The sequence below is a fragment of the Rhinatrema bivittatum genome, chromosome 10 (assembly GCF_901001135.1).
Source record: "Rhinatrema bivittatum chromosome 10, aRhiBiv1.1, whole genome shotgun sequence".
Classification (NCBI taxonomy): Eukaryota; Metazoa; Chordata; class Amphibia; order Gymnophiona; family Rhinatrematidae; genus Rhinatrema; species Rhinatrema bivittatum.
In genome coordinates, this window is record NC_042624.1 from 44,824,961 (window position 1) to 44,841,288 (window position 16,328).

Sequence of the window (16,328 nt, forward strand, 5' to 3'; positions counted from 1 at the left end):
AGTAGCTTTTGCTTCAAATAATCTATTAATGAAGGCAGTGAGTCAATAGTTGCTAAACAAAAACGCAAAGAGAATTGACAGCAGATAAAAGCCCTTCTGCCCATTTTATTTCTTGGTATGCCATTAACCCTAGTTGAACTCTTTCCCTTCACTTCTTCGCAGCTAGGGCCACAAGTGTGTGTTCCATCTTTTCTGCTACTCTTTTTGCCTGTACCACCCTTTCCATGAAAAAAATATTCTCTTATGTTCTTCCTGAGTCTACCCCTTTGGAGCCTCATTCTGTAAAAGTTTGTTTCTTTTACATTTTATCTCATTAAGTGTTGGCAGATGTCTAAGAAAATATCTTAGATGTCCTCTTTTCTTTTAATGTGTTGTTTTGTGAGGTTTCTTATGGTTCTGAAATTTGAGACATTTATCTAGGGAAAGCTGATTATCCCTTTGGATTCTTAGCAGACAAGTTATTGTTTATTTTTTTTAAACTTCTGTGAATTTTTGCTCACTTTGAAGTTTCTGGTAGATTGACCAGGCCTGCTCTTCCTCCTCCATCTCCCAAAATGAAGTACTTAGCAGAGGTTTGGATAATTGCTTTTCACGTCCCACAAAGTGGTGACACAAAACAGATAGTTTGATACTGATGATGTCAAATAAGATGAAAATGTTAGTGAGCTATGATCTTGTGAAGTAAAATGTTTTGCTTATAATTAGACAGAATTTATTACATTTATAATGGGCATCTTTTCTTTCCTTGTGGATTAAAGTTTGAAAGCACATAAAAGACTGAACAGTTTCTGTTTTCTTACAAGATCTTGCAATAATCTCCAAAAGGATAAGAGATGGGGGTAAACAAGTAATCAGGATTAAATACTCAGCTGTGGATTTGGCTTTAACTCATTTATAAAATTCTGGGTTTGGAGTCTTGGGTCCACTTCTTGATACCCCATGTTGAAAACTTTGGAATGGAGGTTTTCAACATGGGGAATGAAAAATGCATATCTTGGTGGGCTCAGATATGCAGAGCGAAGTGGTTCCTCTACACAACACCTTCAGCACCTTGATGGTGAGAGAATGTCCCAAGGTAGCATCTATAGAGTAGACTGAGTTTAGGGGAGTACAAGGTGAAAGTCCAGAAGAATAACAGCAGAAGACAACATACTTTGTTGTCCTGGGAAGAGATTTAGACAGGAAGGGTGGGAGACAAAGTGGTTAAGCGGCCTATTGGGACAGCATCTTGGAGTGATACAGAATGCATCATTAAGATTGTAATGGAACGAGAATAGTAGGAAGACCATGATGTCATTGTCCATTGACAAACAAATGACCTGGCAAAGTTTGGGTAGAGAAGGAGTAATTTTGGTAGATAAGGAAAAGATTCTACTTATGTATAGTAGGGGAAGCACAGGATATTCCATATCAGGAGCTTCATAGTTGCAGAGCTGATAGGGAATAAAGATTAATTTTCCCTGGAGGGATCTAAAACTTTACTGGTTAAATGGCCTGCATCCATCCAAGAGAAGGGGCTGAATGCTTCAGTGATTAGCAAGCAATTAAACTGGTCAAGAAAGGTGGCAGATTGTAGTGCACAGCACTAAACTGCCTTCTCCATCAAAAATGAATGAAGTCAGTTCAAATATCCCCAAAAGCTAGCCAACTGCAAATGAACCTGAAAATGACAGAGAACCAAGGAAATTATATACAAGGTTGCAGAGAGAGAATTCAGTAGGCAAAGCAACCACATTTGGAAAGCCATGTACTGTACTTTGGTTTTCAAAGTTTTGATTTGTAAAATCCTAAACTTGGAAGCTCCAGTAGAAGAGACTGGTCTGAATACTGCCTCCATCGTAGAGAGCTGGTCTGTGAATGCCATCGCTAGAATAGAACCAGAAAGAGAGAAATATGAAGATGAAGCATTGTGAAGGGTTAACAGAAAGCAACATAAATGTAAGGATTATTGAGAGGAGATTTGATGGCTTGCACTTGAAACAGGAAATTGATTGAAATGGCAATCTTGTTTGATTCATTGCCAGACAATCTTTTGCTGCTTCAGTTTTTCTTTTAAGTTCAGGAATGATTTCAGGTCATCTTTTTTTCTGTTTCTAGTGCAGGGGTGGGCAAACCTTTTGGTGCTGGGGCCACATTACAAGTTATTGACTGCAATGAGGGTCGGAAGGTGGGGCAGGACGGGACCTCGACATATCAATCAAATTTCCAAAACTTGCTGCAGAATTTCAGTATCCAGCAGGCTTAAGCCCCATCATTTTTAGCCTCATGGATTCCAGCCTCTACCAAAAATCAGAAAAACCTTCACCTCATCAGGTACAAGACATTTTCCCAGCTAACAGACCATCTAGCCTCAGCCACAAATGCAGGCCGTGAGTATAAAGAGTAAGGTGCAGACAAAAGACTGGAAACCACTAAAAGGCAGACTCAAATGCAGTGCAATAATCAAAAACAGAAATATCACCATTCCTCATAAAACAAAGTCAAGAAATATACATCGGGCATAGAAGTGAGGAAAACATAAATATGAAAAGAATATTTCAAAACAGATGAGAAATAGAACATCACCTAATAAATAAGAAGAAAAAGGATAAAAAAAAAACATTAAGCTTTTCCCAAAAATCAATCAAATATTTCAAAACAGCAGACCTATCAAACACCCAATAATTATTTATTTATTTATCGAATTTTCTATACTGTCGTTCAGACATGCCATCACAATGGTTTACATACATACTACCTTATTAAAACTAATAAGGATTAAAAAAAAAAAAATCCCCCCTCCATATCTGGAAACTTTTCATTTCCAGTCAGCCTGAGATTGCAGACACTCTTTCACAGGCACACACACAAGCAGGCTCCCACTCTCTCTGTCACTTTCACAGGCACGCGCACACAAGCAGGCTCCCACTCTCGCTCTCACTTTCACAGGCGATCACACACAAGCAGGCTTCCACTCTCTCCCTCACTTTCACAGGCATGCACACACAAGCAGGCTCCCTCTCTCACTTTCACAGGCGCACGCACACAAGCAGGCTCTCACTCGCTCACTTTCACAGGTGCACGCACACAAGCAGGCTCTCTCTCACTTTCACAGGCACACACACAAAAGCAGGCTCCCACTCTCTCTCTGTCACTTTCACAGGCGATCACATACAAGCGGACTTCCATTCTCTCTGTCACTTTCACAGGCGTGCACACACAAGCAGGCTCCGTCTCTCACTTTCACAGGCGCATGCACACAAGCAGGCTCCCTCTCTCTCTCTCTCACTTTCACAGGCGCGCGCACACAAGCAGGCTCCCACTTGCTCACTTTCACAGGCGCACGCACACAAGCAGGCTCTCTCTCACTTTCACAGGCGTGCACACACAAGCAGGCTCCCTCTCTCACTTTCACAGGTGCGCGTACACAAGCAGGCTCCCTCTCTCTCTCTCTCTCTCTCTCACTTTCACAGGCACGCGCACACAAGCAGGTTCCCCGCCAGTGCCGACAAATGGGGTCTCTCCTCGCTGGTGGGGGGTGGGTGGGAGCCCCGCCATTGCACCTCCCTGCTTAAGCGTCATCAAGGTCTATAACTTGACCTTTGATGATGAGGCAGGGCAGACAGGTCAAAGCATCAACAGGCCACACATAATGGAGTGTACCCAAATGATAGGCAGGCCGGATTAAAACCCTTTAAGGGCCAAATCTGGCCCGCAGGCCATAGTTTGCCCACCACTGTTCTAGTGTGTCGATGAGAATTCATTGATTCTATATACATTCCATTGCCATAAATGACAATCCCTATCTTCTCCTCTTTTGACATGAGATGACACTTGGCTCTAGTTGTGTCCATGCCAGACAACAGCAATTGATATCTAGTCTCTAGATGTATAGCTGTGAGAGTCATTTCACTTTCAAAAATGTATTTTTCATGCTTTTTTTTATACTGTATACTAACCTGCTAGAAAAATATGTTGCTGTTCTGGAGATTCCAGCTGCTATTTCAACCATGCCTTGCAGAAATCCCTTATAGTAAACTTCAGATTATGTTTTAGTTGCCTTTTTGGTAGGCTGCAGAGCAGTTGTCAGTTTTTGAATTGATAACCAGGTATACAGTGCCTTGTAAATGTCTTCACAGCCTTGTACATTTTTCACACTCTGCTGTCTAAAAAATATATTAGGTACATGTATCAGACACAAAAAGGGGTTGAATTAGCAAAAGTTTGAAACGTGAGCAGTAGCGCCAGTCATTAAGGCTTCATTTCTAGTTACTGTCCATTCACACATCTTTCACATATACTCAGAATTCAATCATCTGAAAACATTTTTTAACTAAAGTGGTGAGTTCTGTGTCTCTCACATTTACTTTCCTCATGCTTGGATCTGAAATAGCTGAACAGCATTTATATTGCAACTCTTAAGGAGTTGCCTTGTGAAATTTAAATATTAATGGTTTGTAGGTGAATGTGATTGTTCAGGGAAGGGAGAGAAGCACAGTCCTGGGGAATGAAGCTAAAATCACAAAAAATGTAGCAAGAATTCTACATAATCTTCCCATCTTAAACCCCAGTATTCTGTCTAAAAAATACAAATCAAATTACATTAAAGGAGATTGTTTCACTGATCTACACAGCATACTCTACATTTTCATCATGAAAGAATTACTGTCTAGAAATATTCCAAAAGTAATTAAGAATAAAAAGTCTTTGATTGCATGTCTTCAAACCCTTTGTCATAGCAAATCCAAATTAGCTCCAGTTCAAAAATGTCTTGACAAGGCCTATAATAAGTTAGTGTCCATTTGTATCTAATCAAATTAATTGCGCTGATTCTATTACTCCTGAATGAAGAATCAAACTGTTTCAGTTGCATGAAGTGAATTTGAACATTTGAAGAAAAGATCAAAACATGCTGAAAGAACTCTGAGATAACATTGTCCAAAGGCATAGACTAGGAGAAGGCTATAAGACAATGGTAATGCCTTTGAATATCCTTTGGGACTTTGTCAGGTCCATCATTGTTAAGTGGAAACAGTTTGGAACCACCAAGACACGGCCAGCATCAGACTGTCCCTCCAAAATCAGGAGCCAGCTGTTCAGGAAACTGCTGCGGAAAATCTCTGTGAGGCTAAGATTACTTTAAAAGAAATAGAGGCCTCTGGCTGAGACTGGGGAAAATGTTCGACAAATTCAAGATTGCGCCACAAACATGGCCTGTATGGGACAATGGCAAGAAGGAAGCAACTGCTTAAAAAAAAAAAAGCCATATGATGTATCACGTAGTGCATGCAAAGAAACACAAAGGGGACACTGCATGCATGTGGAAAAAAGGTTTTGTGGTCTGAGACCAAAATGGAAAATTTTGTCTCAATGCTGAGTGATAGGTATGGCGTAAAGCAAGCACAGAACATCCCCTCCATAAACCGTGGTGGTGGCAGCAGTGGGGACAGGGAGGCTTGTGAAGATGGATGGAGGAAAACCTGTTCCAGTCGGCCACAGATCTGGAAATGGGGAGAAGATTCATTTCTCAGCAGATCGATGATCCTAAGCATAAAGCAAAAGCAATAATGAAGTAGGCCAGCAAAAAGAAAGAGAGAGCCCTCAAGTAGGTCCAGTCAAAGACCAGACCTGAGTCCAATAGAAAACCTGTGGCAAGACTTGAAAATTGCAGTCTGCAAGCCACAGATAATCCCCAGACAAACTTGAAAGAGCTTGAGCTCTTCTGCCAAGAAGAATGGGCAAAAACGGCACCATCCCATTGTGTAAAGTTTGTAGACACTTATCCTTAATGACTCATGGCTGTTACTGAGGTAAAAGGGGTATTGGGTCAAGGGGTGTGAAGACTTGTGCAATCAATTTAAAAAAAATTCTTAATCTTGGACTATGTCTATAATTGGTTTTTTCGCAATGAAAATGTAGTATATGCTGTGCTAATTCAACCCCTTTTTTGCCTGTTATATGTCTAATATATTCAGACATTTTTCTGTGTAATTACAGCTAGGCAGAATTTTCATATGCACCAAGGATACTCTACTTACAGATTTAAAGAAATGGATCCCCTGTGTGGCGGAGATCGTCACTTGCCTGTAAGCATCCCAGGAGTACCTTTAATGAGACTGGACAGTTTAAAACCCTAAAAAAGGATTAGGACAAGCTTATATAGTAAGAGGAAGAAGTTCATGGCAGGATTAGCAGCAGTGGCTGTTTTCTTGCATAAGCCCTTAAGAGGCTTCACTTTTGCACCATTATTCAATTAAAGAAACTCTTTTGTAATGATTCCCTCATTCTTTGCAGCTTTATTAAATTAAAATTGCTTCTCCTCAATTAATCCCACATTTAACCCACCTGGTATAGTCCTTCCTATTCATGGCCTCACTGTGCTAACTCAAAGCCTCTTATTTGTTTTTTTTGTCTGTCTTGTTTAAATTGTAAGCTCCGAAGAGCAGGGACTGTCTCTTATGTGTGTCTCTGAAGTGCTGCACATGCCTGGTAGTGCTATACAATTTATTATTATTATTATTTTAAATCTTGAGAAAACTCCTGCAATTCCAATAACTGCTCCAATATGTCACAAGTTAAGAGTCATCTTGTAGGGCAATCCAAAATGAATTGTTTTCAGTTTTAACTAATAGAACTACCCTTATTGTTTGGTTTCTTAGTTTCTTGCATATATTGCATATTTTTGTGAAAAAGTTGAGTAGCTCAATATTCTTTCAATGTATTATCTTTCTCCTTGTCCTTCATTCTATCCTGCTCTTCTGCAGTAGATGAGCTGGAGTCACTTAAATAATCTCCTTTTTCATATTCAATCATATGCGGCACTTTTTTTTTTTTTAACTATTATTTGATCCATTGTCTGTTGGTACAAAGTACAGTTATATGAGCTGCTTAATTAGTGACCGTGTCCATATCCAAATTTTATAGGTTCTCAAGTATGTCTCCTTTAATCTTCCTCATTATAAAATCCACAGAACAATTTGGTCTTCAGCAGCGAACAGGATGTTTATTGCAAGTATTGATTTGTCAAATTGAGTTAGACGATCCAGCTGAAATCAAATGTGCCTATTTTTTAAATTCATCTCTGATTGCATTGCATATATTGGCTGCATTGATTGCTGTTGTCCCTCCAAGATCTTCTATTATGGGATCAATTATCTTCGTAAGTCTTGAATCTTTCATTAAGATAAATGGCTTTCCATTGCATGGTACAAGTTTTGGTTCATCACTATTTACTTGGAAGCTGATTTTTGAAGGGTTTAGGTGCCTAACTTTGGGAGTTAGGGTTCTAAATTGGTTCTCTTGAAAATTGGATAGAGTGGAGTTACTAAATTTAGGATCCTAAAGAGACGGTGACTACGGGGGAAGGGGGGGGGGGGGAAGGTCCTATATGTACTAAGTCATGTTAGGCATTTACTGCATGGTAAACACCTTAACACATTAGTAATGTGTGGTATTTTAAATATTGCACATTTTTATGAGTTGCTATGCCTGCAAATTCATGGTAATAAATTAATGCAGCTTGCCTGAAAAATCACAAGCTGTGTTATTGTCATGAAAGTTAGCTACAGCTCTGGAGTCGTAACTAACTTTCCCCAGAAGCATCGGGATGCTGACACACATCCCAGTGCTCCGGGGCAGAGTCTTGAGGAGCTTAAAGCCCCCTTCCCCCAAATGGTGAAAAAGCCATGGGGATCTTATTTATTTATTTATTTAAAGCTTTTTTATACCGAGGTTCAGGTAACAGAGTTACTAATCACTTTTGTTTACATTTCAACCATCAAACAAATGACATGAGATATGTCTTACAGTGAACAAGGAAGAAAATAACTTGGAAACAAAATAACATGGTAGAACAAGGAGTGACAAGGTGAGGGAAATGATCCAGTGTGGCCTAAGCCAACTAGAATGAGGAAGGTTGACTGCAAGAGGGGTAGAAGGAAGGTGCAATTATAGCTATATAACATAAGTTAATGGGTACTTAAGGGGTTGCTCTGGGTAAGGGATGTCCGAGGGAGCTGTGGAAGCTGAGTATTGTTAAGAGAAGGCTTGACAGAATAACCATGTAATGAGTCTTTTTTTGAACGTGATTGGGCATTGTTCCAGCCTGAGGTCAGGTGGGAGCGAGTTCCACAGTTTGGGACTAGCCGTGGAAAGAGCTCTTTTACTTAATGTCGTTTTGATAGGTGCTAATCTCAGCGGACGGGAGGAGACATGAGATTGTAGAGGAATCCTAAGGTCCAGTGGAGTGATGTTGTGAATGACTTTATGGATGATTGATAATAGTTTATAGCGAATTCTGAATTTGATTGGGAGCCAGTGGAGATTCTTTAGAATAGGTGTTATATGGTCTCTTTTGCTGGACTTTGTTAGAATCCTTGCTGTTGAGTTTTGTAGCATCTGAAGAGGTTTTAATGAGTTGTCTGGAAGTCCGTGTAGCAGTGAGTTACAATAATCGATTTTTGAAAAAATGATTGATTGTAAAACAGACCTAAAATCGTAGAAATGGAGGAGGGGTCTTAACCTTTTTAAGACTTGGAGTTTGAAGTAACATTCTTTTACAGTGTTGTTGATAAAACCTCTGTAGTTCAGTTGATTATCCATGATTACCCCTAGGTTTCTGACCCGGGGTGATAAGGCTGGGAGCGTAGCAAGGATTGAGTTATTTATCGGAAAGTTGCCATCTTGTGAGATCAATAGAAATTCTGTCTTGTCGGTGTTTAGTATCAGGTTGAGGTTTGAGAGTAGGTTATTGATGGAGAGAAGGCAGGAATTCCAAAAGAGTAGTGTTTTGTGCAGTGAGTCGGTGATAGGTATGAGGATTTGGACGTCATCTGCGTATACATAATGGGTTAATTGTAGATTGGACAGGAGCTGACATAGCGGTAGCAGGTAGATGTTGAATAAAGTTGGGGATAAAGATGAGCCTTGAGGGACTCCTCGTGAGGAATTGAAAGGTGTGGACTCTGAGCTGTTGATCTTGACTTTATAGTACCTGTTCTGGAGGAAGGATTTGAACCAGCTTAGAGCTGTGTTTTTAATGCTGATCTCGGTTAATCGTTCTGTGAGAATCTCATGGTTCACTGTGTCAAATGCAGCAGTTAAGTCGAGGAGGATGACCAGACTGGGTTGTTTATTTTCTAAGTTCATGAGGATGTTATCTGACAGTGATAATAGCAGGGATTCTGTGTTATGGGATTTACGGAATCCAAGTTGCGCCGGGGAGAGGATGTTGTTGTTGTCGAGGAACTCGGAAAGTTGTTTATTAACTATTCTTTCCAGGATTTTGGCGATAATCGGAAGATTGGCGATCGGGCGAAAGTTAGCTGGGTTGTCAGTGGAGAGATTAGGTTTTTTTAATAAAGGTTTTAAGATGGCGAGTTTAAGGGGGTCCAGGACTAGGCCCTGAGATAAGGAGGCGTTGATCTGAGCGATAGGCTTAGCGACATCTTTTGCGCATGCTATGAGGAGGTTGGATGGAATCGCATCCAGAGGGTGTGATGCAGGTTTGAGTCTCTTTAGCACATTTTCTATCTCTAAGGTGGAGGTAAGTTCAAATTCTTCCAGGCTTGCGGTTTGGAGCGGAGAGGAGGTGAATCTTGTGAGGCTCCTCCATCCCACCCCTCTGCCACTTCTAGAAGTGACCCTAAGGCAAGAAAATCACTCAGCACAGGCCTGTCCCCTCCCTTCCCAACCTGCCTCTTCCAGACTGAGACCCCCTGGTCCCCCAATCACACCTTTCTAACCCTGGTGGGCTAGTGCGGCCCAGAGTGCTCGATAGGCTTCGGGCCCTGCACTGTCACAGTAAAAATGGAGCCGACTGGCCACTTTCCAACATACGCTCCTATCGTGATAGGGGAAGCATTGTGAGCAGAAAGCACTTTGGTTAAAATGTTCTGGGTAAACAGACGATACGTAGCTTTGATTTCATTATTTCACCATCATGTTTTGAACATAAAAATAGTTTCTAATATTTTTTAATGAACTGGTAAATACTTTGAAATGCAGTGATATTGTCTGATCCTGTCTGAAGTCCAGGAGGCAGTAGATTACTCTTTGAGCCAAGTAGAAGATTTCCCATACTAGTTCCACAACATATTTTATAAGAGGTCCATATTCAGTCACTGGCTAGTAAAGTTAGCCGGATAAACCTATCTGGCTAACTTTGGAGGTATATTCAATAGTGCAGCTTTCTAAAGGAAGTTTGGTCCATAAAACAGGTGCTAGACAAATAAAAGCTGTATTTCATGTAACCAAGTCTAACCTGTGATGGAACTAGAATCCTGAGAAGATTTTGTTTTGCAGACCTAAACCTTCTCACAGGAGCATAGGGAGTCAAAAACCAGGTTAAATAATCTGGATCTGTATTGTGTAAATACTAGCAGTTAGAATTTAACTCGGTAAGAAACTGGTAACCAGTGTAACTCACACAGGCCTGGAGTAATATGATCCTGGCTCCTGAGGCCCTTAGCCACTCTAGCTGTAATATTCTTTACCATTTGTAATCACTTAAGTGATAACTCAGACAAGCTCTTAATAGAGAGCAGTGCTGTAATTATTTCAGTCTTTACTGGTTTCCGTTATACCTACATCTTCCATCTGAAATCTCTATTCACCTACTGAGCATTGCACAGATTTGATTATGGAAATATCTAATCTCTTGTTTTTCCCTATACCCCCCATCAATACACTCCCCTTCTGCCATCCCCACTTTCTTTCTGCTCTATTTACTGTCTTTTTTTGTGGGGCTTTGCTTTGGAACAATCCCTTGATATGAATTCCCCTTCATTTTTTGTTGTTATATTTTCTTAAGACTGCAGCAGTGAGACTTCTCTGAGCAAGGTCCACAGAGAGCTTATTGTGCCTTTTTATCACAGAGGGTCAACACTGTTGCTTTATGGGGTTTGTCTGCTATTTGATGAACGGCATGGAGAAACATTTACACTTTGGTGCAAGATGCAAGGAAACAGCCTAATTTATTTTTAAAATATTTATATTCTGCCTATAATATGTCAAGCTAAGCAGATCACAATAAAGCAATAAAATAGTTTAAAACAAAGCAACTCACAGAAATTCATAACACTATACAAATATTATGGAATATTATGTTTTTTGCATATTAATTTTTTTACCACTGCCTGAATGGTCCCTTGGGTGCTTTTGGCCCTCAGCCATACCACTGGGCTCTTGGCTGTCCAGTTCAAAACGTGTCTGTGATATAAACCCCTCCCAAATGATTGTATGATTGTAGTTGGGCTCTTATTGTTTCTTAGGACTACCTCCTTTCCATTCAGGCAATGTGGGGTAAAACTCCTGACAACAAACAGAAAATAGAAAACATAGTTTGCTTGAAGCTTTATTTTACTGGCAGTCATCCTCTGTACCAAAAGGGCCCAGTTAAACCTGTCACGCTTTCCCACAGCCCCCAGCTTCTAGAGAGTGCCTCTCCCAGGCCTGGCTTTTAGAGTGTCCAACCCGTGCATAGGGCCCCAAACTCTGGGAGCACCAGTGTTCCTTCCTAATGCAGCAGGTGGGCTGAAGAACAGCTATGGTCCCTCATCCGCCCACCACCCCTTTCACCCCATGAAGTGAGGAAGATTTGCTGCCAAATGCCACCCCTTTCCCTGTGGCCCGTGGGGCTGAAGTCCTGGTACTGCCACCCCCACAGACGAGAGCAGTGCTGGGGTCCTGGTGCTTTCAAACACTGCTGCTGGTGTCTCTCTGGCCCATGTGCTACACTGATGAACCACGCAGGAGAGAGAGAGACACCGGTAGCAGAAAGCAGTGTTTAGACGTGCCGAGACCCCAGCACTGCTCCCCTATTGGCAGGACTGAGCTGAAGCAGGAATGGAATGGCAAGGAGGCGGAGGATGGAAGATTTGAGGAGCAGGGATGGAAGGTGTGGGGGAGAGAAGGATGGAAGACGAGGGGCATGGATAGAAGGTGTGAGGAGAACAGGGAAGTTATCAATGAGGAAGGAGAATAGAAGATAAGAGCAAGACTGGAGATGGTGGCATGAGTAAAGCTGGTAACTTTCACTGAGGTGGGAAGGAGCACCAATTTCTCTTTGCACAGGATTAGCCTAGAGTTGGCCCTGGCTACTCCTGTACCTTGGGGTTCTTCAGCTTCCCACTCTTTTGGGTTTTTCCTCCCTCCATGGTTTAGCAGTGCTTCTCTCTCTCTCTCTCCCCCCCCCCCCCCCTGCCATATGGTGAGGGCCTCTGGCCATCTCTGTCTCTCCCTGTCTGTTCCTTCATCCCCTTGGCCTCCAGAGGTGTGACTGTTGGGGGTGGATTGTAGTGTACCCGATTGGCAGCTCTGGAAACCAAAGTCCTCCATTTATTCACAAAGCAGGTGCAGCATGAGTTGTGGCCAGAGAAGTGCGCTCATTGTGCTCTTTCCATCCTCATTCCATTGTTGGCTGCGGCTGAGTCTCAGATGCTGGATTTAATGATCACATTTATCTACTAGAAAGGGAAGTAGGCCCACCAGCTTATTTCATTGTGAATCTAGTTGCTAATAATAAAAGTTTAGTACCCTTTTATTATTGAAAACCATTTGGAGATGTTTTTGAATATCAGTCAGTATATTATGTTGAATAAATAAATAAAAGTAAAATACTATTAATAACCATCTTGGGCCTTATCCTCAGAGTGGACACAGTTATTCATAAACTATAAATGGTTTGACGGTTACCATCAAAGTATCATGAATTCTTTTTGGGGAACATTTTAACCTAAAACAACAGATTTATGTCAGCAAGACGTTTTGTCTGTTGTTTTTAATGATGTATTGATTTTTTACTTTTGTTTTAACACATTGTGAGGTTTCTAATCACTGGATGACTGTTTTTTATGCTAATTAAGGGCTCAGAGCCAAAAGTGTCTTTGTATACATGGAGCGATGTGATCACACTGTTTCAGTCGCTTTGGTATCTGGGTAAGCCTTGCCTGTGGGATTGTGCAGCTGCCTGCTCACAGTAGTAAGTGTTGGAAGTTATCATACTTTGGGGTTGTGTACCTTGGCAGGCATTAAGTTCTGAAGCCCTTTGGTGGGAAGGAAAAGTTTATCCCTTACAGGAAACCTTCCCTTCTGTGTTTTCCTCCATGACCTTATAAAGTTGACGGCAGCTGCCTTTACCCAAGCTTAGGGCTGCATGAATAAACAGTGTTGTCAGAGCTTCCCATCCTGGAGGGATGCATACATCATTGCCAAGGCAAGGTCAGGGTTTAGATCATGTATTTTCTTCCCAAATCTGAGTCATAAAGCGACGTGCTGATACCATAAGCCTTGGGTGTGTTCCTGCATCATAGTTCTATTTTCTGAGAGCCCTGGAAGGAATGTTGGATGCATCTGATGCACATTGAGAGGTAGAATCCCCCTTATAGAAATGGTTCTCAGTTCTGTCCTTAGGGGACACCTAGCCAGTCTGGTTTTCAGGATAGCCACAGTAAGTATGCATGAGGTAGATATGCATGCACCTCCTCCATTGTATGCAGATCTATCTCATGCATATTCATTATGGATATCCTGAAAACCAGATTGCCTAGGTGTGTCCCAAGGACTAGATGCTTTCTAGGTAAGACAGTAAGCAGAAATGTTATAGATAAATATACTCACACACTGTTGGATCACTGAAAAATAAGATTTTGCAGGAAAGGAACTCTTTGTTACAGTACATAGCAAAAGAAGATGTTCCCCACATTGCATCTATTATCATATACTAATAGACTCAATGTGGGGATTATGTCTGTCCATGCATTATGCAAGTTGGGTAATAATTGTTAGTTCTAGCAGCAAACAATGGTTCAAGGTTTTCCAAATCTATATTGGTGACCCCCACAGCCAGTCAGGTTTTCAGGATATTCACAGTGATTATGCATGAGATAAATCTGCATACATTGGAGACCCAGTATGTGTAGATTTATCACATGCATATTCATTGTGGATATCCTGAAAACCTGACTGGCTGTGGGGTCACTAGGACAGGTTTGTGAAGCTCTGTTCTAATGCCGTTTTATGAGTATTGCCTCTATAATACTCTGTGTACAAGGTAATGATCCATGTATCTGGCAGTGTGTTTCACAGCAGTATGAAACCAGTCATACTGCTATGAAATGTAGACTTCAACAAACCTCATATGCTGTTGGTTAGTGTGGATTGGTGTACCACACCCAAATGATCAGATAAGACAGAGATGATGATACGAAAGTTAGAACACAACCTTTCATCCTCCCATCAATGCTTGGTAAAGTATGCATTTAAAACAATGTGCCATCAAAGCTCTTTACGCTCACTGGTAATCTGAATGAGAAAGCGTAAACATTTGAAAATGAATGCTTATCTGCGGGCTTCTCTGAAATCTAGGGAAAATCTACCCAGTTTTGCCTAATGCTACAGAGCTCTGTACTCTGCTGAAGATAGTATTGCTGAATGCAGAAACAAGCCTTCAGCAGTGCATTTTGTTCCATGATTAATGAGATGTGCCTGTGCAGCATTCACCTTTTTATGGAATGTTTCTGACAAGCGGATAATGGACTCCTTTTCTGCAGTTCTCTCATAGTGCATAAAGAATGTGCCAATGTAGTCTTTAAAAAAACAAAAAAAAAACCCCAGCTGTAATAATTCCTGGGATAGTTGTTATGCTGGTCCAATAAAAGATATCACAGCCTGCGAGGAATACAGTGCCTATACAGTAAGCATGTCTAACATGCTTTAATATAGTGTTTCTCAACCACCAGGCTGTGCCCCAACTGAGAAAATAGTCCACAGTGTGAGGGTATTAATTGTAGTAGTGTTACTAGTTGGCAGGGGGGGCGGGAGAGGGAAGGATTTCTCCTCTTTACTCATCACTTTAAAGGTTGAATTGTTCTTTATTAACAGCATTTGCAAATCACAGTATTTCTAGTAAACATTCTTATCGCCTCCAGTGAATCCAAATGTTCCCTAGTAAAAACAGTTATTTCCTACCTTTTTCCCATTTGAGTGACATCCAAGGGATTGGGCATGGAAGTAACACAGCTATTCATACCCATGGGAGCAAATGACAGACACCGAGAAGGAAGCAGCTGGAGTAGCAACAACAGAAAAAGCAGAAGAGGCAGTGGCTGAAATAGTTTTATCAGCAGACGTTGTTTTCTTGAGAGGTGTGGCTCTGACATCTGGGACACCATGTGATATCTAATGGCTATTAGGGCCCCCCCCCCCTCTGTTGGCAAGTGAAGGCTGCTGTAACATCCATGGCTGTGTTATAATAATGAATATGTATTATATTAAATCAGTTATTATGAGGTTTTATGATGAGATAATATGGCAACCTTATAGAAAGGGTAGAAATAAAGGTCAACAAACAAGTTGTATGTGATAACTTTTCATTAGACTAGCTTACTACACTAGCTTTTGAGAGCTACACTTCTTCCATCTAGTCATTGCAGAATAAGCTAAGGATGCTATTGTCCAAGTATACAAGTAAACTGCAGGTTGGATTACAATTAGGGGGTGACATCACACATGGGTGACACCAAATGGACCCTTCTCTCTTAGCTCATAGTCCCTCAGTTTATTTTAGAGCTAAACTTTAACTAGGTAGTTGACTCTCCAGGGAGGCAGGTGGGTATTAAGTATGTCTAAGTCATCCTGCTTTCTACTGAGAACCCCATTTATGGTAGCAAACGGATTTCTCCATCAACAAGCAGGGCTGAATTAGCCATGACACGTGTGGTGTCTCAAGCTGAAGGTTGCAGTGGAGCACTTACTGAATAAAGCAACCCAGACTCCACTGTGGAGAGTGGACTATGGAGTGAACATGCTATACAAAACTTGTCCAAATTTACTGTCACTTCTTGATAGATTGTCCAGACAGAAATGGGATATGAAGGTATATAGTGATGACCAAGTTACAGCTTTGCAGATCTCCTTGCTAGCATAGCTCGCAGAAGAGCCACTGAAGCACTGATGAGCTGTAATCTGGAGGCCAACAATTGCATAACAATGTACAATGCAGTCTGCTAGCCAGTGGACAACATTTGCTTGGCAGCTGCTATGCCCAAATGGTTAGGATCATGAGATGAATACTTGTGAAGCCTGATGATCTGAGTTCTCATTCAGTAGTAAGCCAAGGTTCTCTTACAGTCCAATGAATGAAGGGCCTTTTCACCTTTATGTACATGTGGCTTTGGAAAGAACTTGGGTAACATGATAGCTTGATTTATATGAAAAGTTGACATCAATTTTGGCAGAAATTTGGGGTGGGTGTGGAGCACCACCCTATTGTGGAAGAACTATATATATGGAGAATAATGTACCAATACCTGAAGCTCATCGACTCTTCTGGCTGATGTGAAGGATATGTG

General features: G+C 41.2%; 1 protein-coding gene and 1 long non-coding RNA gene across 3 annotated transcripts in view; one reads left to right on the forward strand and one right to left on the reverse strand.

Moving 5' to 3' along the window:
- The window catches only part of LOC115099970 (uncharacterized oxidoreductase ZK1290.5-like), a 299,743-nt gene that overhangs the window by 154,581 nt on the left and 128,834 nt on the right, over positions 1–16,328 (forward strand). The window lies entirely within an intron of this gene.
- On the reverse strand, positions 45–15,049 carry LOC115099971. The gene is made up of 4 exons (XR_003858924.1): positions 14,947–15,049; positions 6,018–6,112; positions 3,939–4,145; positions 45–1,866 (listed from the first exon to the last, which is right to left on the reverse strand). It is a non-coding gene; the product is annotated as an uncharacterized LOC115099971 (long non-coding RNA).